Source organism: Polistes dominula, unplaced genomic scaffold (genome assembly GCF_049000335.1).
Source record: "Polistes dominula isolate Pdom_NZ unplaced genomic scaffold, Pdom_raw_medaka contig_82, whole genome shotgun sequence".
Lineage (NCBI taxonomy): Eukaryota > Metazoa > Arthropoda > Insecta > Hymenoptera > Vespidae > Polistes > Polistes dominula.
The window spans coordinates 925,245-951,871 of NW_028301046.1; the positions used below are offsets into that span (position 1 = coordinate 925,245).

The following is a 26,627-nucleotide window of genomic DNA, read 5'->3' on the forward strand; positions in this document are numbered from 1 at the left end:
GAGGGTGTGTGGAGAGCGAGAGGGCAGAAGTAGGGCTCCCGTGGTGCGGAGTACCGCCAAATCCACCGCAAATGCTCTCGAGTACTTCTTCTTGGTCGGACGTGAGTGTAAGGGCGACCACGAGAGCACGTGCTACTTGAAAATCGGTTGGGGACTTGCGAATGCTTCTCTTCGAACGTTGTCTGCTTCACCAAGAGAGTAGTAAGTCTCGAGTTTCTGGTCAAGCTTAGTAACTAGTGAGTTAGAGTTAGCTTGGCAAAAGATTCGCTCAACGCAATCCCAAGTCTCGAGTATCCTGCTAAAAAACTCATATAAATCTCTTCAAAAGAGAGAATTTCTTTTTTTCCCCACTTCTTCCCTTTCCCAGTTTTAAGTTTGAAACTTTGGTTTCTTTTTTTATTTTTCCAAATACTTCAGCAATATAACGTGTCATTGATGAAATCTTGTTCTTCTTTAATAAAAATCGTTCGATATCAATATTGGATATATCAATCCTAGGATGTATGATTAAAAACAAGAAGAAGAGACAGACAAGAGCTTGCAGAGACAGTCGGAGGAGAAAACGTGGACCGGCGTATGTATTCTGGGAACGTTTCACATAGGTAGAAACTACGTATCGTGTGGACACATAGAGAGAAAGAGAGAGAGTAGTATATATATATATATAGAATATACTGTATATAGGTAGAGATAAGAGTTAGAGTTAGAGAGAGATACACGCATCGGCGCGTATCGTAGTCCGCCGTGCGCTTGGATCGAGGTGGGCCGAGGAGGGCCGACGAGGGGGTTTGCCGTTGGTTTGTAACAAAATCAATAGAGGGGTGGCGCGAGAAGCGCGACGAGGGTAGGAGGGTAGAGTGAGAGGGGGTGTGGGGTAACGGGAGGTCGCGCAAGCGCGTTCCTAGCAAGACAAAACATCGGCACCACCACCACCACCACCACCACCAGCAGCAGCAGCAGCAATACAGCTGCCACCACCCTCTACCAACTAAGCCCACACCACCACCACCACTACCACCACCACCCCTTCGTAGTAGTATCCCCGTCGGCTACTCCCACCCGTTGGATGAGGCGACGGACTGCAATGGAGAGCCTCCACCTCTTTACTCCTCCTCCTGCCACCTCCTCCTACGCGTCTACGTGGCCCACTATACTTCATCCCTCTCTCACTCGCTCGCGCACTACCATCTCGAACTGTAGGGTGGCTGTACTCTCCGTGCGAAAGCTGCTGCCATCCTGGAGCACGACGGGAAAACGACGAACCAAATCGTTTCTTCTTCTTCTTCTTCTTTATTTTCCATATAAATCTTTCTATTTGTTCGATAGTTTTTCTCATACGTCTTTCATCATCTTCTTAAACTTTTTTAGAAAGATAATTAGAATATTACGTAAGTTTGATGGAATATCATTTAGAAAAATAGAATTAAATTTGTAATTAATTGTTAAATTATCTTACAATCTCAGATTAGTTCAGAACAATTTTGGAAGATGATGACAATAATAATAATAATATTAATAATAATAATAATAATAATAATCATCATCATCATCATAATAATAATAATAATGGTAGTAATATCTCTGAAAGGAAGATAAAGAAGAGGGTTCTGTCTCGTCTCGTTGTCGGAGTACTAATAAAGTGCCATTCTTCCGCCACTCGGTCTATCTCTCACCCTTCTCTTTGAAAAGAGAGAAAGAGAGAGAGAGAGAGAAAGATTCTCGCTCGACAGACGCATATTGTTACGAAAGCGTAACTGCGCGAACCTCCGTTTGGGCCAAGAACTACGTGCCGCGTGCAGTATACGTACGCACGCACGCACGCACGCAACCATTATTTCACGCAGGGGCGTCGAAAACGTATTTACCGTTCGTCGCGGGGACAAATGCCTTGATTTGTACCGAAAGTCACTCGAGGGGGAAAAATCAAGGGTCGCGATAAAAGCATTAGCTGCCCCGGCTAAGTGTTTTCCCAACTTGTCTTCTTTCTCCTCGTCGTCGACGTCGTCGTCGTCGTCGTCGTCGTCGTCCACTTTCTTTCTCCTCTTTCTTTTAGATATTATTTTTATTCTTTTTCTTTTTCTTTGATATTGACAACTACTGTTTCGTAAACGAACGATCACAGATTTCTCATATATTTTTTTTTTCTTTTTCTGTTACCGTGTATTTCTTCCTTTCTTATTTTTTGATAGACTTTTAGAGAACATTTACTTCTTCTTATAGATATTTTCTATTAATCTTAGTATAACATCTATTGTAAATATGATAATTAGATACAAAGAGTGAGAGTAGGAAGAGATAGTTATTCTTCTTTTTTTTTTTTTTTTTAAAAAAGGTCAACATTCTCCCGAGACCGACCGACAATGTTTAAAAGAGAAGTAGTCTGTATCTTTCGTTAATTAGTTCAAATATTGAATTGTACAGTTTAAAATAGATATACGTTTTAAACGGAGAAAGTTCGTTGTTAGCGAGTTTTCGATTAATATTGACTCATTCATTAAGGGGAAACAGTTTAATTATTTATTGCTTAATATACTACGTCACGTTAGAATTCAATCGATTCGTTTGTTTGAATTATTTATACGTAATTTAGTTCGTTATAATTGGAACAAGGGGGTGTGTGTGTGTGTGGAATGAGAAAAGTTCGACGATGTGTTTATTTTAATAATAACAAAAAACAATAACAAAAACAAAAAAACAAAAATGCGTAAGAACGTAAACGATTTGTTTATAATAATAATGAAGTTTACAAAGATGAAGGAAAAGGGAAAGATCGAACTAGGAGGAGCAAGGTTCAGTTTCGACGGTTGTTGAGAATGCAAAGTCCCATTGAGGGAACAAAGGGCGCCGATTAGTGAAAGTGCGAGAGAGAGAGAGAGAGAGAGAGAGAGAGAGAGAGAGAGAGAGAGTGATAATGCGAATGAGCCGAATAGAAATAGATAAAAGTAAGTGAAAGAGAAAGGAAATAGAGATGTTGAAGTTCGGTGATAAAGAGAGAGAGAGAGAGAGATGGGTAGGGGTAGGGAGAGAGTGTGGGTGGTAGGAGACACAGATAGGGACCTCGTCGTTTGACAAAGGACGACAGAATCTCTTTGTTCTCGCGGCTCAACGGCTTCGCTCCGTGGCCGCGATGTTTTGTCAAGGTCACTCATTCACCCCCGCCGCCAGTGCCACCACCTCCGCAGCCATCGCCGCCATCGCCGCTGCCGCCGCCGCCGCCGCCGCCTGTTGCCCGTTTCATCCCTCTTTTGCGCCTCTCAACGTCGTCTTTGCGATTACACGCGTTATTCGCAAGTTTTTTTTTTCTTTTTTTTATAGTTTAACACAATTTTCCCGAACACTTCCTTTTTTTATTTATATTTTTTGTTGTCTTCTCTTCTTCGTCGCGAGATGTTCAGTACGCGCGCGTTCAGCGATAAACGTATTAATAAAAACGAATAAAAGTAAAATTAAATCCTATTTTGTTTTTCTTTTCATGTTAGTAATCTTCTAATTCTAAGTAGAGGAGTATACGGGACAATGAGATAGGGAACGGTTTACATAAAGAAGCGCATCCAGTGGTGCGGTTTTATTTTGTAAAATGAGCAGAAACGAGAAGGATGAGGATGAGGAGGAGAAGTATCTTTGGAGGCGGTAAAATATGCTGCCATTCATTCTTGAATCGTCGAAAATGCGAAGTCGACTTTTTACTTAGAAAAGTGCTTCTTCCCCCGAGTAGTAGTAGTAGTAGTAGTAGTAGTAGTAGTAGTCCATCGCGTTGATGGTTACGCGTGGCGTCGTGCTCGTTTCGGGGTCTTTTTGCTTTTGTATGCCGAGCGACTTTAGCCTTCGCGTATGAATGGAATTTTCAGAGAGACCTACGGATATATCTGTACACGTGTGCATGTATATGTGTGTATATGTGTGTTGTAGGTAGGCGACGAGAGGGCCCCTCACTTCTTCACATCCTCGCTTGACTCCTCTTCTTCCTCTTTCTTCTTCTTCTTCCTTTTTGTACTCTTCCTCCATCTCTCCTTTTACTTCTTCTCAAGTTTGGCTTCTTTCTGTACCCTGGACGAACGCTCTCCATTGTCGGCTTGGACTCAATGGATGACGTGGGAGGGATAAGGCCACATGGGGTAGGAGAAAGCGGGGGGGTTGCTTGTCGTTGTAGAATTGCACCCCCGGTCACTTGAAAAGGAAATGAGCTGCCCTCTGCAGGACCTACCTCAACCGAAAAGAAGTCACTGGAACGATTCTGAAGGGTAGAAACTCTTATTCCGTCAACTGACCGACGCTCGTTTCCGATTTTCACTCTCGGAATATTTCATTTTTTTTTTTAACGTGATCCCCGATTTTATGAAACTTCTATAAAATGTAATAACATTATTAAATGTTACAAGAATAATTTGAAATCATAATATCTAGAAATTAACAAGACACAGATTAATATTTATTTATTTAACATTAAATTTATGATACTTTTTATGATTAACAGTTCATACATTTGTACTTTGCTTAGATTATTTCTTATCGTTGATGTAATTTCAGGGAAATATTCGTTTTACGAGAGAAAGATATCGTTGATGGTCGGATCTAAGGTGGAAAGTGAGAGTGAAGATGAACGAGTGTAAAGATGGAAGTCGTTTGGTGAAAATTCCTTTGTTCCTGGGTTGTCGTTTGATGTTTCTCATTCCTGCGTATGCCCCTGTTATAGTCGTTGATTCTCCTTAAAACAAGACAACGTTTATAAGCAAGACAAACATTGCCAGTGAGAATTGTCTTGCGAACGATGAGAGTCGACGACGATGGCACGAACGGGTTCAATAAATGAACCTTTTTCTTTGATCTTTTTCTTTACATCTTCCATGGTCGCGTGGCCAGACAAAAGGTTTAGAAGGGAGAGCATGAAACGCTCAATGGAATAATGAAAAGAAATCCGACTTTGAGACGAATCTTAGATTCGCCAGGTGCAAGACCTATGTATAATATGTGTGTGTGCGTGTGTGTATAAGTATATGTCTTTTATAGTACCAGACTCTATAGAATATATCTTGGAATTCGTAAGGATCCTACCGGAGGATAGCAGCCATTCAATTTTCACGCCACCTACGATTTAAGTGACTCAAGTTTAAAGCTTTTTCCAGGTGTTACTAGCCCAGCTAGTACCTTACCATTGTCATTTTAGGATTTTCAATTTTTTTTCGGAGAGAAAGCAAAAAAAGTATAATGTAGTTATGATAGGATCTAGACTAGGTAGAAGAGTATTGTACTTTAATAAGCATATAGTCAACAAACTTTATTACAATTTTAAAACAATATATAAAAATGAAATAACGTTTAGATAATTAATTAAATTTTTCATTAGAAGATACAAAATATTAATAAATATCTTTAAATAATATTTCATATAAGAAACACATTAACTTACGATTAAGTGAAAAATAAAGAATAGATATTGTTTGAAATGATTTTAGTATATATATATGTGTACTAGGTGGTAGAAAGATCGGTGTATTCGATGACGCATCAAAGTTACGAGAAGTGGAGAAAAAAGAATCGACTTCCTTTTCTCCGTTCGGAAGATAACGAGGCGTGGACCCAAAGTGACACCTGAGGTGTCGAGGTCGTGACACGTTACGAGGGTAGCCGTGCCAGACATCCATCACTTCTTTGTGTCCTTGCCGAGTGACACCTGGTTCTTCGTCTCCCTTCAGTACCACACACACCCCTCCATTTCTTTTCATTCCTTATCCATCGTCACGGTGGCCGCAGAACCACCACCCCCGAAAAGCGTGCTGCTGCTGCTGGTTGCTGGCTGCTGACTGCTGGCTGCTGCTACAGACCCGCCATGTCAGGAAAGCAAACAAAACGTTAGTAGACGACTACCAAAAGATTCAGATAATCGTTGAATCGGGGTTATAGATCCTAGATCATTTTATTGATGATCCAAGAATTTTCTACTCTCTCCTTGACACATCTTTTGAAAAAAAAAAAAAAAAACTTTTACAAATTATCTTTTCCATCTAATCGCTTGGGTGAATGTAATTTTGTGACCTTAGTTACCGCTACTTATAAAATTGAAGGAAAAGAAAAAAAAAGAAATTTTTTGTAGAAGTTGCAATTTCATTCAGAAACGCATCATTTTTATGCGATCGACTACCACCACCACAATGACAAATGTTTTCAACTTTGCATTGAACCCGACCAAAGTAATCGATTTGGAACATTACCAAGCAAAAATCATTGACGATCCTTTCGGCAAATACTTTTGACGGCGAGATCCCTTTTAGGGGGGAAGAAAAAAAATATTCTAATAATCGAAGGTACGAATGATATATTTTACTTCCCTTTTTGGCTAACTCAAAGGAACTTATTAAAATATCACGTGCCACGGTGCGCGACGATAGGATATTGTGCTCTTTACTGGAAGGACGGATTCTTTTCCTTAGATCGAATTCAAAGGAATCACCGTGTCATTGTATCGCGTTTGGAAATCGTGTCTCTCCAAGTGGAACAACATTCCGTTGAGGGGGTGCTAAGATATCTCTCATCTTTTAGAATTTATTTTCAACTTGATTATTTTTAACGAATTCAACGGTGGCTCGTGCCAAACCGGTGATCGGAGAGTTCGACTTTGTTAATGAAGAAACAAAATAAAAAGAAATAAGAATCGATAGCAAGTGTGCATGAAACTTTTACCTTTGAAATCATTACGAAAGAAAAATATCCAGGTGTCAATTCGCTTCGGTACTTCTTCGCGGACTTTAATATTTCATCTCATCAATGGGGGGTTAAGCAAGGAGTCGAAAGCAGGTGTCCCGTTTCTCGCATGGTCGAAAAAATCCAGGCCGACCGTGACGAGAGTAGCAAAGATGACGATACTTTGTGAAAGTTCAAGGGTGCGCGAGGGTGGCTAGGTAGTAGTAGTAGGCTGGCGGAATGAATTTTTCAAGTTTCTTTTGGCTAAAAATTCTTTTACGAATTAGGATCGTTTAGATGCATCAACCGTAAATATAAAAAGAAAATAGAGAAGGGTTAAAGCGTAACAGGGATTCACGAAAATCCTCATCTTTCGAAAACATTTTTCAGAAGAACGAAAATGAAATAAGAAAAATAAGAGGGAAGAAACTTGAAAAGGTTTGAAGAAGGTATTTTGAAGATTAAAAAAATAATTACTAGTCTTTTTTTTTATTATTAGATATAAATAATATTAGAAAGATCGATATTCGGTGTTGCGACGTTGTCGCATCGTCGCAAAAAAGGAAAGAAGGAAGGAAGGAAGGAAGGAGGTTTGTGTTGATGAAGAAGGTGACGAAGTTGGTGGTGGTAAAAGAGAAGAAAAAGAGAGAGAGAGAGACAGACGACACCTCTCATTAATAACCGGTGACTCGGCGTTTATATAAATAAATCGCACGCGGTCGCAGGCACTCACCTCACCTGCGATTCGGTCGATCGTGTTCAGAAGGCTGACGTGAAAGAAGGCGTACCCCAACCACCACCAGCACCACCGCCACCACCACCCCCCCAATACCTCTTACCCTCTTTTCTATACTTCTCGATCCATCCGTTTGCCCCCTTCGCGTTTGCCCTCGTTCATCCATCCTCCTACTCCTTCACCTTCGTCTTCTCCACCTCTGTGCAGCCCTCTTATCCTCTCATACGAACTCCTCAATCGGAATTCCAAAGGCACTAGAGCAAAGCTTTCTCTCTCTCTCTCTCTCTCTTTTTCTCGAGGGCAGTACCAAGAGAGTAGAGAGAAAGTTCATGAATACCCCGGACCCCGATGCTGCTGCTGCTGCTGCTGCTGCTGCTCGGTCATTTATTTCGGCGGCCGTGTGCTATCCCCGAAATGGCCGAATGAATGCACCGGCAACTGCACCCCCGCGGCCTTGTCTCGGGCTCTGCTCGACTCCCAACCCAACCCAACGACTCGAGATCGTTCTGAAAATCGAGGTCGAGGGCCCACCACCGACTCCCTTGGCCAAACCCTTCTTCCTTTTCGACTTCTCTCTCTCTCTCTCTTTTTTTCTTGCTTGCCCCCTCTTTCTATACACTACCCCTCTATCCTTCTTTATTTCTTTATTTCTCTCTTTCCTTCAACTTCTTGGATTTCATCGCATTCGGCGAATCCCTCTCCAAGTGTCGAGCCTCCAAACGAACGAACTTGAAAGGGACCTCAAATTCCCTTTTTCTTTTTCTTTTTCCTATGTTCCTTCGACCTTTTCTTGATCTTTATACTAAGCCTAGTAGATCCTACGATCTCGTCGCAAATTTAAGAATTGGTAAGAAATAAATACTCGACAACAAACGAAACGTTGAAACGGAAGTACGAATTTTAACAAGATGGTGATGATGATGATGATGATGATGACGACTTAGGTGAGGAATGAAGAAACATCGTGAAATGTCTTTTGTTAGTTTAGCTTGGGTAGAAATTCGTCGAAGAAACCGCGTGAATTTTCGAAAGTAACATTAAAACTATCTTTTCCAAAGGGATGGATGCCCCTTTCTCTCGTATAACAGTGCAATAAAACTTGTCCGTTCTCGCAAATGGGCAAACTTTATACTTCCAAGCCTTCTTCTTCTTCTTCTTCTTCTTCTTCTTGCAAGGACAACGAAAGATTCGTCCTTTTTTTTTTCATCCCTCTCTCTCACTCTCTTCATCACCCTTTCTCTATAAACTTCGTCCAACAACAATTATTAGTTTTTTTCCATTTTTTTTTTTTTTTATTCTCTCTCTTAAACTCTTAAAAGTAAAATGAAAAGAGAAAAAGGAAAACAAAAGTCGTGACGCGTTAAGGGAATTTATAAAATTGTGTACTCAGAGAAAGAGAGACAGAGAGAGAGAGAGAGAGGACAGCTAATTTGTGACAGCCCTTGTCCTCTCTCTCTCTCTCTCTCATCGATCGATTTTTCTTTTCTTTCTCTCTCTCTCTCTCTCTCTCTTTTTTCTTTTTTTTTTACCGCTTAGCAGGATAACGGGATCTAGAAAAAGCAAATGACTCCCTTTGAGAATGCTTATTGGGGCACATTAAAACGCTACGCTCGGATTCGTTAAGAAGAAATTTACAATTTTTACGAGATTCCGCTACGTTAAACATTCGTTTTTCTTTTTTTTTCTTTTTTTTTTATTATTTTTCTTTCGAATTGTTGTTTTTTCTTGTTCTTCTTTTTTTTTCTTTTTTTTTATATACTTTTATAAAATTTCGAACATGGTGGGGCGGGGGGGGGGGGTTGGTGGGTGGAATCATTCGATCTTTTTTATCATCGGATCTTTTCTTTCAAACTTTTCTTCACTTATTTTTCGCGGTACTCGAGCTCACATATTATACACGTATATGTTACCATCGAATCGAAGTGACTTCGTGCAAAACGGATATGAGAAGGGTGAGAGGGAAGGTTGAGGGGTTGTGACTGTGGATCGCACCGTAAAATATTTAACGAGGCAGTTTCACCGTGCGTCTTTGTAAACGCTATGAATATAGCAATAAAATATATTATATGACGTATATAATATACTATACATAGAGAGATAAGTATAACGTCGTATATAAATTTATTTATTCATTTTTTACTTATATTTTCGATAGTACTTCCTTTTCTTTTTTTCTTCTATTTATTTTTCACTTCCATCGTGATTCTTCGAAAATAATATCGTAAAAGTTAGCACCTGAAAATAATGGTATTGGTAATTTCTTGTAAAATATATGTAAGTCTCGAAATCAGAGACGTTGAGAAGAAGTGGAAATTTGGAGGTTATAAATCAAACACGAATTGATGCAGTGAAATAACTGTAACAAACAAAACATATTTACATATTAACTTATGCTAATTTACTATTCACGAAGTTTTATACTTAATACACACCTGATTCAATATAATTGTCTTAAATAACAATTATTACACATGCCTTACACGTGGTCTTTCCTTCTATTAGGTAAAATCCTCCTTACCGCGCTAGATAATCCGCGCTAGAGATAATCATGACTCTTGGTTAATAAACAAATAATATTGCGATTATAAATTGATATGTAAACTATCCTATCCTTTAAGTTGAATGAAACTGCACACAGGGTGCAAAATTTGATTAAAATCAGTTCAGTTGTTTAGGAGTCCATTGCGGACAAACAACGTGACACTTAATTTATATATATATTAAGATTTTATTTTAATTTACCTTTTATCATCTATTACATCGAATAACAGTATTCTTTTTCATTTCATTTTCGTCACATTTCCTTTCGTAAGATCATATCTATCGTAAAATCACGACGGTCGTTTTCCCTGATACACACAAAAACCTTTTATCTCGACTGTTTCAGAGGAATCGCACGATCTGCGACTTGTTGCAGCAGCAGCCTGTCCATAACGTTTCCTCTCTTCCTTGCCACGGTGAGTAAGCAAACGTATTTTCTCGTCCTTCGTAGTAACCTTTTGTTCTACATTTCTCTCTATCTTACTAAGGTAATATAGTCATATAATGCAAACGTCATATTGCATATCATATGTAAGTTCGATTTAATATTAATATCACACACATTTCAATATTTCTCTTCCAAAAATATAATAATATTCTAAAATAAAAAAAGTACGAACACCTTGACTTACATTTTAACATAAAAATACGTCATACAAGAATCATTTTATTTATTTTTATCAAATTAAATAATTCACATCGATGCACAATAATCTTCCTCTTAAGTATAAAAAGAAAGAACCTATATTTTTTTTTTTTAGCAAATAATATTCTTTCTCACCGGTAGCTCTTCTGAACGAATAAAAAAGGCAGTAAAAGTAAAAGAAAAAAAAAAAAAACATAAAAAAAGGGGGATGAAAAACGTAATAGAGGAAAAAGAAAAAAGATGAGAAGAGTAAGAGTAAGAGAGAGTGAGAGAGAGAGAGAGAGAGAGAGAGTTGGTAACCAGACTCGATCGCGATGCGCTCGAACGAGGTCGGTTGGTGGTTGTTGGTGGTGTCGTCGAACGAAAAGTGACTTTCTCGTCACGATTCTCGAAGCGCGTGATCCGCGCCACGCCCGTTGCACATAATTATGCAGAAACGCGCGCGCGTCCGTGCAAGCGCCGCTTGCCAGAGGCGTGCACCCGGTAAGATTTAATACGATATTTCGTTCTGTCTCTCTGTCTCTCTCTCTCTCTTTTTCATACACACAGATAGGTGTAGTAGATGCACATTCGTGAACATAAATATATACATAAATACGTAGGATAGATACATACACACACATATACATATATACATAGACGTAGTCTGTTTCTCTGTGGACCTCTACTCTCACTCCACTCTCCTCCTCTCTTCTCCTCTCCTCTCCTCGAGGCATTTCCAAGCCCCGAAAAGACTCTTCTCGTCGTCGTCGTCGTCGTGTGATAGTCGTAGTCGTTCGGTAGCGCGCGCGCGATGCAGTAGCAGAAGAAGGGCGGTGAAGGAAGAGGAACGGGGGTGGAGTAAGGCTTTGGGAGGATGGTTGAAGAGAGGAGAGAGAGAGAGAGAGCATCCCTCTCGCTGTGGCGTCACCTCGAGGGCCCAATTAGCGCCAGCACGAGTGTCATTCCGCCGCGGTTTCCGCATACTGCTTGCCTGCCTGCTTGGTTGCCTGGTTGCCTGCCTGCCTGGTTGCCTGCCTGGTTGCCTGCCTGCTTGCTACCGTTGACGACTACCGTTTTCTGCACTTTCCTTTCCTTTCCTTTCCTTTCCTTTCCTTTTGCTAACGTAGAATCTTCTATGTGTGTCTTCCTATATTTTTATATATATATATATGTGTGTCTGTATCTACATGTAGACTCTTGCATACAGAGTTAAAGAAGAGCGTCAGGTAGATTTCCAGCACCCTTCGTCCATCTTCTGGCAAAGCTTTTCCAAGCTCTCTTTTCCCTTCCAACCCCCCAGAGCATTGCTTTTCTTTCTTTCTTTTTTCATCCTTCAGCCCGGCGCTGCCTCGTCTTCACCGTCGCGCATTATCCAATTTTCTGGCAGATATTTCGCGATATAATAATTGGGCATTCAGCACACCGGGCTGCTGCTTCTCCAACTACCCTCCCTCCAGCCCTGTACTTCCTTCTTTTCCTATTTCTCTCTCTCTCTCTCTCTCTCTCTCCTTCTTGCTTGAGGTTCGTTTCGTGTTTCTTCTTCTACTTGAAGCAAGGAGAATCGTTGAATTATATTCTCAACGCGGACGACGTTGGAGATGGTAGTAGTGGTGGTTGTTGGTAGTTGGTGGTGGATGGTGCCACTACCGATGGTAAAGGGGCAACGAACGAGGGCGAGAGCTCCAATGGAAACGTTTTCTATTAACGTAGAGAGAGCACCGCGATGGGATAGACGGGGGACAAGGGGAGGGAAGGAGGGAAGGGGGTGGTTCGTTCGGATACTTCGTCCCTTCTTACCCTCTCTCGCGCGTATTTCGCTCATTCACTCGCTGCTTATTTCCGTAACGACACTTTAAGCAACGTTAATTATTGTCGGCGTAATGAGCCCGCCTCGAGTGGTCCAAGATGCACATTTTCCTTTCTGCCCCTCCCCAGTACCCTCCTCCTCCCCCTGTTCCTTTCCTTCCTTTCTCTCTTTCTCTCATTTTATTTTTTTTTTTTTATTTTCCTTCTTTCTTTAGCTTTCTTTACTGCCTTTCTATCTCTTTCCTTTCCATTCCTCCCTTCTACGCGAAGAAGAAGAAGAAGAAGAAGAAGATGAGTGCCAAAGGGTGTCTCCTCCGTCGTCGTCGTCCTACGGGATATCTTGGGAATCTGCATCGCTGCGTCTTCCACGAAGGTGATCTCGTTAAGGGACTCCTTGGTTTTTCTCGCTCGGCGCCTTCTTGTTAGTACGTCTCAACAACTTCGTTTCCGTCGATTTCTCTTTATTTTTTTTTTTTTTTTACTTTTTCCTACTTACTGCTCTTCTTTCTACTTCGCTTCCTCATCCACCCACCGTTCGTAGATTTCATCAGATGAGCCTTACGAGATAATTTACGATATAAGTTATTTTTTTTTCTCTCTCTCCTTTGATCGTCATCTCGTGTAATTCATCATCATATAGTACTAGGGGTGGCCCCGAGCACGCGTTGATGTGGCTTTTTTGAAAACTTCTTTAGAATCAGATTGATACGTTCATTTAATATCATTTTAAACTGTTCAATGAAGTCTAATTATTATTCACTTAAAATTATTTTAATAAAAGTTGAAAAAGTTGAAACAAAAATTTAATTTATCGTAATGCCATTGGATGTACAATATTTTAGATTGATCTTCCAGGAGATCTTAATGTAATATTTCAATTAGCACACGATTTACAAACTGAAATCGACTAACTTTAACCTATAAATTTTTCGCATGACAATTTATAAGTAAAAAATTTATTAAATAAACAACTTAAATTAGATCGAATTGTAACGCTAAACCATTATCGAATCCACTTGAAGATACACACAAAATTTCATTAAAATCTGTCCAGCCGTTTAGGAGGAATTCAATTACAAAAACGTGCACAGAAGAAATATATATATAAATATATAAAGACATTAAGTATAATACGTATACTCGTTCGAGTTATTTAGATACATGTTTTTTATTTCATTCACGTTAACGTGTTCTGTAAAAAAAAAAAAGAAAATGTAAGAAAGAAAATTATTTTTCATCCATAAGCAATTTTATATGACATTTACAAGCATTCAATATTTTGACACGGATCATTGTGGATAGTTTTCTCTGTCACTGCTATGAGAAAAACTTAATCTTTAATCCATATCCACGAGCAATAAGAAATGAGAAGAAGAAGAAGGGAAGAGGGGCAACGTTTTACAAAAGGGATACCAGGGCGACAATGCAAAGATTATCCTTCGTTTTCTTTTTAACGATCTTTCGTTTATTCGTTCGTTCTCGTTGGTTCGTTCGTTCGTTCGTTCGTTCGTTCGTTCTGGTATCCGTTCGGTTGGGTACGACAGAACAGCTTTCTTCTTTCTTTGGTAATACGAAACAGGTAGTACACCACCACCATCACCATCAACCATCATCACAAGGTTAACGTGAAAGATTATTTTCTCATCGTAGAAAAACGGGAACTTTAAACATCGTACGAAAAGTTCATTCTTTCTCTCTCTCTCTCTCTCTCTCTCTTACTCTATTTTATTCTACCCTTCCACATATCTTCTTTTTCACTCCCTCTATCATGTCTCCCTTTAGATCCTTAGGGCTTATTTCTTTCTTCTTGGAGTTATATACAGTATAAACGATAACAATAGTGAACCGACTTTCTCTCTCTCTCTCTCGCGCTTCAACCGTCGATCATCCTTAGACGGATCGCGTTTTATCGTTATTATACAAACTATTTTTATTCGCATAAGAAAGAGCGAGAGAGAGAAAGAGAGAGAGAGAGAAAGATCGTTCAAACGAATTAGAAAAAAATAGGTATATAAATATTACCTACCGATCAATCTTATTTGATAGGAAAAAATTCCCAAAGTACTTCGAGATTTCTCCTTATCTTTTTAATGAACCGTTTTTCTTATCTATCAATTGTTCGACGTAATAAAAAAAAAAATTATGAAAAGTATAAAACAAACAAGCAATGATATAAAACTCAAAAATAATAAAATAAATCAAAAAAAAAAAGGTAAGGGTAAAAGTGAAATGGAAAGATCGGGTTGCAGGGAGGGATGAAAGAGGGGAAGAAGAAGTAGAAGAAGAAGAAGAAGAAGATGGAAAAAGAGAACTCGTAAAAAAGAGTTGAAGTAGCTCGAGAAGTGGGAATCCACAATGGCGTCGTTAGGCCCGGCACCAACGGCGACAACTCTTTCCCCGTTGCGGCCGCGTACCGAGTGTCATTCAATTGCACATCCCAATTAAATAACAGGCAAAAGGGCGACGTAGCGTCGTGGAGCGTCGCGGAGCGCCAACCCGACGCCCCTAATTGCGAGCCTCGATGAGGAGGAGGTTTTGCCACTACCGTCACCGCTGCTGCTGTTGGGTTGTGTAAGAGGACCGACGATGAGATAAACTCGTTTTCTATCTCATTCTTTCTTTCTTTCTTTCTTTCCCTTATTTCCTTTATTTCTATCTTCCCTCTCGACAAGCGGACAAGCTCTGGAAAACTTTTCGAATCTTGCGAAGGGTCGTTCACGACGAACGATTACTCGATCGTGTGCTTTTCTACATCGGTGTGGTAAATGCAACCACGTACTACAACGTCTTTTTATTATTTTTTATTATTAATTTAACTTTTGTAGATAAGTTTTACTAGGGCATAACCTTTTTGCAACTTGTATTGTTTTAATTACCGAACAAATTTATTTTTATTACATTTGTTTTTTATTTTTATTTATACACAAATGTTTACAAAGCTAAACCATATCGTTTGTAATTAGAAAATATTGAAATTTAATCGAATATTTTTTGTGTTTGTATCCTAATTGTTCCAGATACGAGATAAGAATATTCCAAATAAAGTTGCAAACGACGTCACATTTATAATATATATTATATCAATGAAATATGATTGTATTTGTTATATATATATATATAAAAGTTAGGTATCTTCTAACTCGGATATTATTAAAAAGGTAACATAATTAGTAGAGGCAAACGAACTAATTACCAGAATGCGAAAGAGGATGACGGTTCGTTGGTGACAAAGAGATTCCCGGTTCTGTCTCGGTCTTTCCCTCTGCGTCCATTCTTCTTCCTTCAGGCTCTCAATCTTTTTTTTATTTTCTCTTTTTTCGTTTCTCTACGAGGCAACTAAAAAAAAACGTTGGTCGTTGATGCACTCGTAGAAAACGTTGCTCGCTCGAAATGTCGAGCTCGACGAAGACGACGACGACGACGACGACGACGACGACAGAAACGAATTTTCCAAGAATCGAAATGTTAATTAAAGGCTCTTCTCACCGACTGAAGTAGAGAAAAAGGGATGAAGCAGACGACAGGATGCACTATGGGAGGATTCGGGAGAGGGTAAATCCTCAGGGACGTGGCTGCGACAGGCCTTTTCATTTCTATCCCATCGCGAATACGTTTTGATTAATTTAAAGTATCTTACTTTTTGAAAAATTATCTACAATAATATCGAACAATATCATCTATCGATTCAAATTGATAAACTTAAATTATTAGTTCTAATTAAAGGTAATTTTATTAATTGAAAGGTATAATCTGAACGAATGATTTGTGTGTTTTGTGTGAAATAGAATGAGATAATCTATTCATCCTTATCGTTATCAATGATTCGGTTCATTTTCAATTATACAAAGGGATGATCTGTCTTTGAAGATAGTTAGGGTAGGTAACCATGAATCAAAGGACACACAGTAGTAGTCGTCGTTGTCTTTTGGTGATTGTGAACGAGCACGACTAGTTACAGCCCTGAGAGTGAACGTGGTAAGAGGTGAAAGAGGAACAGGGGGTGGAACTGGGCGGGGGGAGGATTCACGGGCGTCGGATGCTGCAAAATGGAAGCGGCCGTAATTAGTATACGCGTCCGCACGTTATGCACGCAACGGCACTCGCTTCGCAACCAACCCTCTGTAGTCGTCGAGGCGACATGGAGGACAGAGAGTAGTAGAAAGGTTGGAAAGGGTAAAGGGGTGGGTGGGGGGCGTATGCACGCGCGACAGGGAAGAAGAGAACTGGAGTTGAACCGGGAGACTCTCCTCCCGGTCGGTGTTGGTGTTGCAATTCGCACTTATGTTCACCAAGTACTACTACGTTGCTGCACCGGTGCATCGAGCCGTGCACCGGTTTCTGAGCTACCGAGTTTTAACTCTTGCTGCACCCGACACACGATATCATCTCACGTGGTATTTCGAGTCATCTTTTCTTTTTGGTGTATTTTTTTTTTTTCAACAATTTGTTAAACCAAACATAACACGTAGTTTTTATTAATGTCAATCTTTTGAAGAAATATTCAAGAAAATGATATATTAAATAAATAATATATAATTAGAGGTATATATATATGTAGGTTTATATATCTTTTATATTCTAACATTGATACACCGATAGACACACAATAGGAAGCACTTTCCATAAAGATCTTCATGGATTCTTATTACTTCATTTTCACCCTCCGTGAATCGAGGATTTCGAGCTGAAAAAATGTAGCTCCTTAATAAAAGTGGAAAACTCATTAAAAAGCTGCTTCTACCTACTTACCAACCTACCTATCTATCTACCTACCTACCTAACTTCTCTGCCCCTCTCGTTTGAGCCCTCTCGATTGCTTGTGAATCGAACGATTTGACAATTTCCTTCGATCATATTTGAAAATGACAGCGGAGAAGAGCCCATACAAAGTATATACTTGAAAGAGCATAAGCAGGGCGGGGTTATAAAAGTGTAGCGATCTCGTTCGAAAAAGTCATCGTCACCCAATCCCCTTCTCTCTCTCTCTCTCTCTCTCTCACTTTTTTTATTTTTTATTTTCTAGGGGAACGCGCCGAACATAAATCAATCTCGTGTTTCGTATCATTCAACGTCAGGCACAATCGCAAACTCATCTCAAACCGATAAGGGCGGTTGGTTGGTTGGTCGTTCGTTCGTTCGTTCGTTCGTTCGTTCGATCGTCATCGTTATCGTACCCGCGAATCCTTTCTACAAAAAAAAAAAAAAAAAGAAAAAAAAGGAAGAAAAAATAAAAAAGATAAAAAATAAAAGAAGAAAGAAAGAAAGAAAGAAAGAAATAAAAAAGAAAAAAAAAAGACTAACGTTATTCCACCCCTTTTTCATTCTCAAATCATCGAACCGAGACCACTGCCGTATCTCTCTTCTTTGACGAACCTCTTTCTTTCTTTCCTCTCCCTTTTTTTTTTTTTAACTCTCCCTTTAACTCTCTCTCTCACTCTCTTTCTTTCTCTCTCACTTTTGTATCTTCATAATCTCTTCCTCTGTTGGCCACAGAACTCGAGCGTGCGACAATCGGCTTGTGCGAAATTAGCTCGCGAGCTAATTATCGTCGGGGGCCTGTATCATCCATTCGACTACTACTACTACGATGACTACTATTACGACTACTACTACTACTACTACTACTACTACTATGACGATAGAAAGGAACCGATCCTTTTCAAGCAAAAGCGCGAGCTTTGAACCAGACGACTACGACTACGACAACGACGACAACGACGACGACGACGGTGTTTCTGGATTTGAAACAGCGATGGGCGAGGGTGTCGTGCTTGCCTAAAGGGATATTCACAGAAAAAGAGAAGAGAGAGAAATAATATATATATGTATATATGTAAGCTCTCGTATGAGAAGGACACAAATATAAAGTCACGTTAACGCGTGGCATCAGTCGCGAATTTCGCACTCGCGGATCAAACGCCAAGCGATGAAGTTACACGCTCGAGCCATTCGTCTAGCATGTTTTTCCCTTTCCCTTTCCCTTCCCCTCTCTCTCTCTCTCTCTCTCTTCTTTCACCTTTTCATACGAGCCGCTTTCTTCTCCTCCTTCTTCTCTTCTTTTTTTTTATATTTCCCTCTCTCTCCCTCCTTTTCCTTTTTATCTCGCCTTTCGCGTCGTGCCACGACGCTTAATTCAGCCGTGACGTGCGTGAAAAGGGCATTGCCGCCCGTTAAGGGGGTTTGGGGGTGCTACCAGGAGGTTTTCGTTGGGAGGTGGGTCTTTGGAGGGTGGTAGGTTGAAAAGGGTACTGGCTTGGAAGGTCGAGTTTCCTTTTTTTTCTCTTCTCTTCTTTTCTTTCTTTCTTTCTTTCTTTCTTTCTTTTTCTTTTTACTTTGAAACCGCCCTTTTTCGCACTCGCGTTGCGTAGGAGACGCGTCAAAGTGACACGCGTGCCTCTCTTTCGCGACGAATACCACCGTCGTGATATATTCGGGTTGTAACATTCCACGTGTTACACTGTTATACGTTCAAAAGAGTTCGGTGGAAAGGAGGTGAGAGAGAGAGAGAGAGAGAGAGAGAGGGGTCGGGAGTTTTACCTTAGCGTGGAATAAATCTTGCGTGTTGTGTTTTCGTTTGAGGATGGTACGGGGATTAAAAGCTTTAAGTTGCATATATTTGCATTTTTATATCATTAGATTGTGTTTGACAAATATAATAATAAAATTATTTATACAATTACGAAGGAAAAATATGCAATTTTTTATATATTTTTAATTGAAATTAATCTATTATAAATTCTACAATATTATTATTATTATTATTATTATATAATTGGTGCATATAAAATACAAAAAAAAAGAAAAAAGAAAGTTACGAAATATTTTTGAGATAATTATTTATATTTGAGATTAATTAACTACTTGAATTTGTATTAAAATTTATACCCTGTTCGTACTTACTATTCGATGTTCATTATTTTCTAATATATAATATTCATTAATATGTCCTTGACGTTCTATATTTAAAATGTTCATTTTTTTTCTTCTTTTTTTTCAAAGCATCTAGTTGTTTCCGAACGCAACAACGAGGCCGCATCTTCGCATTGATTTTATACTCTCTCGTGACGCGTTATATACGCTTTTTTAGATGCATCCTCCATATTTTTTCTTTTTTTTTTTTCACGTAGAGATCTCTCCACGTCGTTAGCCTACTTTCTGCTTACAACTTTCCGGACATCCTCCTACCTACCTACCTACCTACCTACCTACTACCTCCTGCCTTGGGTGGTTAAGGGGGAGGGTGTGGGGGAGATGTGTTGCTTGCTCTACGTGGGAGAAAAACAGGAGGAGGGTCCGGTGTAAATTAAGGGTCATAATTCATGCGCGAGTTTTCATGACTAATGAGAGTAGGCCTCGTCATCGTTTTCGTCTAGCACCATGTGCGACTATTCGCAGGGAAACACTTCCTGAATAAGCACACAAGCTCTAGCTTCAGTCAAGAAAATATTCTTCCGAAGGATTCGACAATTTGCTTTGTAAGCTTGCACATTGTGTTTTATCATTATTATTTTACTTTTATCTCAAGTTAAAAAAAAAAATAATATTTGTAGATTAACGATTTAAGATGCAACTACAATTCTTATTTAACTTTGTTTTTTACAAATCTATATTAAATTTAATTATTATTATTATTATTATTATTATTATTGTTATTATTATTATGGACGAAGATGCAGCAAACTCTTTCACGTGTAAGTGAGAGTTTAGTAAAAGAGTTATATAGATAGTTAGATAGATAGATACTTGGGATAAAAACAAAAGGAGACGATGAGAAGTTTCGTAACTCTCTTCTCTTTTCCTCTCTCTCTCTCTCTCTCTCTTTTTTTGGTGTCGTCAGCTCGGATGGCTGACTCGTAGGCGAGGGATGGTAGTATACGAGTCGTCTTTCAATTACAACACGAACGGGGAATGGTACTGAGAGTAGAGAGAAGAAGAAGTAGAAGAAGAAGAAGAGAAAGGGTTGGAAAGGTAGAGAAAGATAAAACCTGACGACGACTACGACGATGACGACGACGACTATGACGACGACTACGACAACCGCGTGAAAACTGTACACGAAGAACACGACACTCTCGTTGACACTCTCGTCCCTCCCGGTTGTTAATCGTTGGTTGCACCCTTTCACAGGCTACGCTATGCCTATATAGAACATTTTCTCGCCCGTGCCCCTTTGTCCATTAGCCTCATCCCGTTCCGACAGAACCGTAACCACCCATCATCCTCGTCGTCGTCGTCGTCGTCGTCGTTCTCATCGTCGAGGGCAACGATGCCCGTCCTCGTTTTTTCCATTACCTACCACGAAAAAATCATCGCATCTATCTCTCTTTTTACTTTTTTCTCTTCTTTTTGTTTTTTCTTTTTTTTTTCCACGCTAGTACCAGTACTCTCGGATAAATCCCTTCGAGAGAATGTCACCTGCGCCTGGAAGACTTCGAATAACGAGCTTGTCCGTGTCGAACACTAAAAGAAAGAGAAAAAAACAACAAGTTAGAAAGAGAGAGAGAGAGAGAGAGAAAGACAAAAGTATCGCACTTTCTGCTTCGTCTCCTACCTTCTTCTTCTTCTTCTTCTCCTTCTTCTTCTTCTTCGAGGTATTCTTTTGACTAGTACAACTAAAACCCACCCTTCCTCATTCCTCATCGCGAATATCCGCTCGACCGATCCTCGCGTGGCTGGCTTATTAAGATGGCTCCATCTTCCACTCTATTCCGGATGTTCTTCTTCAACCTGGTCCCTTCATCCATCCTTTTCTTTTCTTCCATTTTCCTTTTCCTTTCATTTTCTTCCACCTTTCCAAGATAACGGAGAAAAGATAAAGAACCTGGTGAACGTGTAACGCGAATATACGATTCGCGGATGAGAAAACTATCGGCTCGCTCACGAACAATGGCCATCGGTGGGAGCCCTCATCTTCGTTGTTCCTCTTAAGTACGTATGCATTCGCAAGAACCTTTTTCCTCTATGATAATATTTCTCTCTTTCTCTCTCTCTCTCTCTCTCTCTCTTTTTATCTTTCTTCTTATTCTTATTCTTCTTGTTTTTTTCTTTCCTTCCTATCATACGTTCGTATTTTTGAATGTCTGTTATCGATTTCACCAAATTCCGGCACTTATCATCCATCCTTCTTTTCTTATTCATCATTTTTCTTCGTTTATCTTGAAAATGTCGATAAAACTTTGACAAGTCTAGTATTTTCTCATAATGATATTGGATTGTTCGGAAAATAATTTCATTCTTGTGTGTGTGTGTGTGTGTGTATGAAAATGAAGACAATTTATCACTACGAAATGTAATCCTTAAAGTGGTGCACACTTGATAAAAGTTAATTAAAGTGCACTGTGGATGTTTGACACCCCCTTCAACGTGTTTGAACGCGTCTCCTGAAGCCGCTATTTTAATATTTAGACTTGGCAATTTTTGTTAAAAGTAGTTTGATACAAAATTTGACACAAAAAAAGTAGTTAGATGAGAAATTTGTTCGGGTGTCAAACACCCTATGTACACTTTAAGGGTTAAACATAGGCCTTTCTTCAAGTGGGTATAAATAGTTAAATTTAATAAAATTTAACCTCTCACCGATCTCACGTCTTGTTATTTACCGGTTTGCATCAATTAATGCCATTATTGATTTAAGGGAAAAAATATTCGTAATCGTGTTAAATTAGAAAAAAAGAAAAAACACAAAAATATATTTAGAGGAGGAATGAAACTTTGTGTAGAAAGTAAATTAAAGGAAAAAACAGTAACGATCTTTACGATACGATAATAGTAATAATAATAGCGAGAAAACAACAACAATAATAATAATAATAATAACGATCATTCTAATGAGCCGCCAGCAATTATGTCGCACACACAAAAGTTTGTTTTTAATTCTCGCAAGTTTACAAGTCGCAGTGAAGTTGACGGGCGGCGGGGTCCGATCTTTCAAGCTTGGTGGCACTTGCAAAATGTCTGGCCAGCACTCAAGCGAATATACTGTCTTGTTTCCCGTGCATAAGGTGCGTTATTCGTATGCTGTGAACCTAAGGAACATCGTCGTAGGGGGAAACGAGAATTACTTTCAAAGTACCTCGTTAAACATATTTCTTTCTTTCTTTTTTTCTTTATTTTTTTTTTACTTCTTGTCAGTACCAAGTAAAAAGAAAAAGAAAGTCTGCGTGTGTGTGTGTATGTGCGTGTTTATATACGCACACACATTTTGTTGGTGTTGTTTTCTTTGCTCTTTTACACTCTCACAAAGAAGCGGAAAATTAATAAGTGTCGCAGGCCACCTCGCAACTTCCGTCGTTTTTCCGCTGTCGTCTCATCTTTTTGCGTCCACACACAACAAGTCACGTTCTTAAAGAAAATCTCTTTTTCTTTTTTTTTTCTCTCTTTTTATTCTAAAGTTTTATTTTTAATGTTTAAACGTTAAATAATCAATAATAAATTTAATGTCATTTATTTACCTTGCTTTATCTTGCGTATGCATGCAAGTTGCGTTGATCGTTTTTTTTTTCAATAATAACTTTTTGTTTTTTTACCTATTAATTATTTTTATTAAATAATCGATGAACGATTATTGTTAACAAAATCATTTTCTTAGAATTGATCTATATACCGATTTGTAACTTTTTTTTGTTTTTATTTTTGTTTTGAATTTAATTCTAACTCTTACTTTTAAATATCATAATTAAACGAGTTGTAATTAACGTCAAGCAAGATTGTTACATTTTCAATTTCCTTTTTTTTTTCTTCTTCTTATATCATTACATGTCAGACCACCACCTTACATTTAACTTTTTCTTATCATTTCTTTCTTTTTATTTCATCGTCACTTTGTTATTCCTCATTCCGCGTGTCATTATCCTTCGTTGAAATATAATAAAACATTTCAACGATTCGTTCTTTATTTTTTTTCTGTCATCCTTTATCACTCACTCTCTCTCTTTTTCTCTCTCTCTCTCTCTTTGTGTTTCACCCTTTCCCTACAACCCACAAGTTTCCTTCGACAATAGCCAAAATAAGAAAAACACGACAAACATGCCCATGAAGTTTTCAAAGGGTTCCCAGTGTTACGGAGATTATCATTGTACTCAAGAGTGGTGGTGATTAATTTAATTGCATGTACCTTTCCCTCCCTTCGTCCTCACCTCCCTTTTCTTCATATTCCCTTTTCGTATCCCGTCACAATCTCCTCGTCTCTCTTTCGCGAAAGAAGCAATTAAGCACTTCGCGTGCCGATTGGCCGTGCAATTAGGGTGAATTATAATATCGTAATAATTGCAACAATTAACGTTATGCACGAATTGGCCTGGTCCCCTTCCTTAAATCAGGAATCATCGCCTGAAAACCAGACATTTCTACGTTTCTATCCTTGCCCACAAGTTCTTTCACCTATACAAATTATTATTTATCTATCCGTGATTGATAATTAATCGTATTAAAATATTCCAAATGTTTATTTCGTAATAAACTTTATAAATCCATTCGTGCCATTATGATTCTCTCGTAGAAATATCTTGGCTAGAAGAAGAAGTTGTCGGTCTCGTTTAGCTTTTCTTTATTTATTTTATTTTTTTTCTCTCTCTCTCTCTCTCTTTCTCTCTCTCTCTCTCTTTCTCCTATTACCCGTCGCTCGAATTTTATTCTTAAATCGCTCGGTCTCTCAAGCTCTTTCTTAGCTGACGACACTCGAGTGTCGGGGGTAAGGGAGTATAGTCGAGCTTTTTAGGACATTCGTTGGAAACGTTGGCAGGGCGAAAAAGCGAGAGAGATAAAAGATAGCCATGGTAGAAGAGTGAAAGAGAGAGAAGTCACGTTTTCTACATAACGTCGATTTGCAGGAGTATCAGTGCGTGCGTGAGTAAACGACTTGTGTGTGTACGAGCCAAGAGAGTTTGGTGAAGGAGCAGGAGTGCAGGACTAGTAGTATATAACTATATACACACATATATAAGGTCGTCTTGCCCGAGCCAAGCCCGAGGGGTTTACGAACACAATAGTTTGAAATATTCGAGCGCCTGCAAGAAGTTGCCCTCGCGCCGGTAATTAACGAGTTAAAGTTTGGCGTCGTGGCGTTCCATCTCTCTCTCTCTCTCTCTCTCTCTTTCTCTCTCGCGTACTCTCTTGGTTCACGCTGCCATAAGACTCCCGGCATCCATTAGCTGAGTGCCACCACGGCACTGAGAACTCTCCTTTTGGCCGCCAAGAAAACCGGAGATTCCCCTCTTAACCTCTCACTCCTCTCATCTCTTCGCGTCTAGCTCTTGGCTTTATACATCGCGCCCGCTTGGATTCGTTCAAAGAGAATTTTGGCGACCATCTAGGCCATGCCAAGCGAGAATCTTCTCTTACTGACTGTGATAATCCATCATCATAGGAAGAGAGAAAAAAGAAACGTCGTAGAGAGAAATATAAAATGATGATGATGATGATTATTATTATTATTATTATTATTATTATTATTTTCTATTGTACTGAGATCTATTATAGATATATGATAACGTGAAGATAAATCGATGATGATGTTGTTGTTGGGTGAAAAACAAAGCGATTCACTAATGGGGAAAATAAGGGAGGTGGTGGTTGAACGAAGGTAGATAAAGTGAAAAGGTTTTGAGTTTCCCTTGGCGACCACTTTAATCCCCTTGGAAACAGTTTCCTTCGTCAATGTGTCCTGTAAGAATTCTATCCATTAAAAACATACTCGTATAATATTTTGTACTGATCAACAAACACATAATGATTGGTAAAAGATATGACGAAATCGTGATTTAAGATTGAAACATAGAACCCCCTCTCTTTCTCTTAGGAAGAATTTTTCTTTTTGGTCCTGGATTAAAACATCACACCCTCAAGCTGAAACGTATGCAGATCGTATATCCGACGGCGTGTACACGCGTCTCTACCCACCGGGAGCTCGAGTATTTATATATTCAAATCCCCAAGCTCATCGAGTGGGGCGTTTGTTGGCTCTTCTAATAGAACCGTTTATTCTCACATTAGCATATGCACACAACGCGCGTTACGCATACGCTAACATATGCTCTTGATACGATGGGGGTTAGGAACTTCCTACGTACGTACGTACGTAGTACTACCTACGTAAGTAAGTACATGCTTGCATACATTCAAACCAACTTGTGCGACCGCCCCATCGCGTGCGTATGTGCACACGTGTGTATATGCATTTACGAAAACCACGTCCTGCCTTCTTCTACCTCATCAGATTTTGATCATAATTGACACTTTCCATCATATCATTCGTAATCAATCAACTTTCAATCGATTAATAAATAAAAATAATTGTCATTTCTTCGAATGATTTTCATGTATGTAATTCTTTAATGTAACAGATTGAATAAATAAAGTATCCTTCGATTTGTCGTAAAACGATATCTCGAATAGACGTCGATTGACCAGAAGAGGAGAACGTACAGTTGGAGAATCCAACGGAAGAGTCGATTCATCGAGGGTGGTGGTACGAAGGGGGTACTAGCTGAGGTGGACTTGAGGGAGACTAGGGAAGAGAAAGAGAAAGAGAAAGATGTAGAGATATAGATGAAAGAGAGAGAGAGAGAGAGAGAGAGAGAGAGAGAGACACTCGGCTGGTAAACAAACTGTCTGAAACACTCCGGAACGCTCCATTCCATTCGAGAAGCTAGCGAGCCCCGCAGGTCCTCTCGACGGTATTATCTCGGTACATATTTAAGTGCATGACGTGAAGACTGCCACCACACTCTCCTCCTCCCCCTCCTCCTTCCCACTCATTCAAGCTCCCGATACACCCTCCGCCTCGTCCAGCCATCTCGAAGCTTCCTCCAGCCTCTTCCTTCGAGCTTTTCCTCCTACACCCCTCGCGGAGTGTCCTCCGCAAAAGCCAACCTCCACAACACCCTCCGTCCCCCCCCATAAACGACGAAGCTCCTACAAGTCCTCATTTCCCGGCTGGTGCTGTCAGACGCAGCCTTGGGCGGGTCATCAGATACTACAGCACGGATAATGCCGAACGGAATCTCTCCTCCATCTCTCACTAACCACCCCCTTTCTACTTGCCCCCCCTCTTCCCACCACCACTACCACCCTGATTCTCTCTCGTTCGCTTTATCTGTCTCTTCCTTTTCTAACGTCTATCTTCCCCGATGATCGTTGTAGTCGCACGCGTCCACCGAAACCTATATTTCGATTTCCATTATTATCTGGAATATCGTAACACACTCTTATTAACGTTCATTTCAATTGAGTTTCTAGAAG

At 39.5% G+C, this 26,627-nt stretch overlaps 2 long non-coding RNA genes across 5 annotated transcripts in view; one reads left to right on the forward strand and one right to left on the reverse strand.

Annotated features, from left to right (window-relative positions):
• The window catches only part of LOC149031609 (uncharacterized), a 207,613-nt gene that overhangs the window by 67,234 nt on the left and 113,752 nt on the right, over positions 1-26,627 (forward strand). For 3 of the 4 annotated variants that reach the window (XR_016177548.1, XR_016177547.1, XR_016177549.1), the window contains exon 3: positions 10,302-10,371. The exons of the other annotated variant lie outside the window; for it this stretch is intronic. This is a non-coding gene — a long non-coding RNA (uncharacterized LOC149031609). The remainder of the gene's footprint in view (positions 1-10,301; positions 10,372-26,627) is intronic. 4 annotated transcript variants of the gene reach the window in all.
• LOC149031611 (uncharacterized) lies at positions 5,710-24,741 on the reverse strand. The gene is made up of 3 exons (XR_016177559.1): positions 20,941-24,741; positions 15,583-20,849; positions 5,710-5,814 (listed from the first exon to the last, which is right to left on the reverse strand). It is a non-coding gene; the product is annotated as an uncharacterized LOC149031611 (long non-coding RNA).